Genomic DNA, 1,416 nt, shown 5'->3' on the forward strand with positions numbered 1-1,416 from the left:
TCAAAGTCACAGAAATGACCTGAGAAGTTTGTTTCACCTGGTTTTACTTTAAGTTGCACATCTTAACCATTTTTTGCCTGATGCTGGATCATATTTTCTCTTCCATTTTAGCTGAATCAAACCTGTTGTTTTTACTTTCACTCAATGCCACCATCTCACTACTGTAAATAGTTCATTTTAACACAGAGATGTTGTGAACAAATATCCTGTATTTTAGGCTTTGCGGTTTAAGTTAAAGACTCCAATGTTGGAAACGGATCAGTATGTTGTGTGACAGATGTCGGTGGCTCTGCCATCAGTTTTTAAAATGTCCTGCTTCTGTTGCTGCTGTTTACACTGTAAATGCTCCAGGATCCTGCATGTTGTGTTCACCGACTCAAACTCAATGAATTACAGTCATAATGACAAGTTTCACCTGGGTGTGCTATCTTTCTTCCACCTGCAGGTAAAGAGCTGTGGATCATTAAGTTGAACTTAATTAAATCTTATTACATTTCTGATGGGTTTGTGTGATGAAGCTCCTCAGGTTCAATCATATTAAAACTTCTAGATTCCATACAAATTTTTTTTGACTGAACTTGCATCTGGAAAATGTTCTGGATTTTATGTAGAAAATAGACTTGGTAGCAGTAAAATAAGAATCCATTTATACTGTTTAAAAATGAACAATTGATTAACATTTGTAATTTAAGTATTATTGATGGAAGAGATCTCAGTCCACATACAGTTGTACAATTTTTATGTATTAAAATCCAATGGCAGGTTTTATATTTGCGCTGGTATAAAATGATCAGCCAGCATTACTGAAATGTCGTCTTAAGGACAGGAAAGAGACCAGCTGAACTGTGTCGAATACAGAATTTTACATTTAAAGGAACAAACTGAAACTCAGAAGCTGGGGGATTCATGGTAGGTATTATTGAACCTACATAAAAGAACCACAGACAACATATATAAGTTTTCTGACCAAGCTTTTGCAAAAGGAGAAGACTCAGCAAACTGCTCCTCCAAGCCGTTCACTGGGCGTTCTAAAGACCTTTGGTTACAACTTTGTCTTTTATTATCAAGCAAAAAAAAGGGAGGATAGGTAAGCAAGACAGGAGAGACAAAATACTTCTGCACACATGTAGTTTCTCAAGTGAGGAGTATTCTGGTAGATAAAGAGGCAGCTGTGGAAACATAATTCAAGGTCTGGGAAACACAGTAAACTGTTTCACATGAAGACGAACAGGCAGATGGGGCCTCCAGGTCAGCTTATATACACAGAAGGAAGTTAGAACACTTTAAATTAAGAACACACATAATTTCTGCACACATGCAGAATCTTCAGTTGCTGAACTAAAAAGACAATGAAACATATTTCAATGCAACTTCAAGAACAACACTGATTATTTTCAAGTAGTTTATTGTGGTGTA

General features: G+C 36.3%; 1 long non-coding RNA gene across 1 annotated transcript in view; it reads right to left on the reverse strand.

Moving 5' to 3' along the window:
- The window catches only part of LOC106946066 (uncharacterized), a 3,874-nt gene extending 3,591 nt beyond the window's left edge, over positions 1 to 283 (reverse strand). Inside the window, exon 1 of the long non-coding RNA XR_001424688.1 lies at positions 20 to 283. This is a non-coding gene — a long non-coding RNA (uncharacterized LOC106946066). The remainder of the gene's footprint in view (positions 1 to 19) is intronic.
- Positions 284 to 1,416: the final 1,133 nt, after the last annotated feature.

This window comes from Poecilia latipinna, unplaced genomic scaffold (genome assembly GCF_001443285.1).
Source record: "Poecilia latipinna isolate Pla-1442-1.1 unplaced genomic scaffold, P_latipinna-1.0 Scaffold174, whole genome shotgun sequence".
NCBI classification, from domain to species: Eukaryota; Metazoa; Chordata; class Actinopteri; order Cyprinodontiformes; family Poeciliidae; genus Poecilia; species Poecilia latipinna.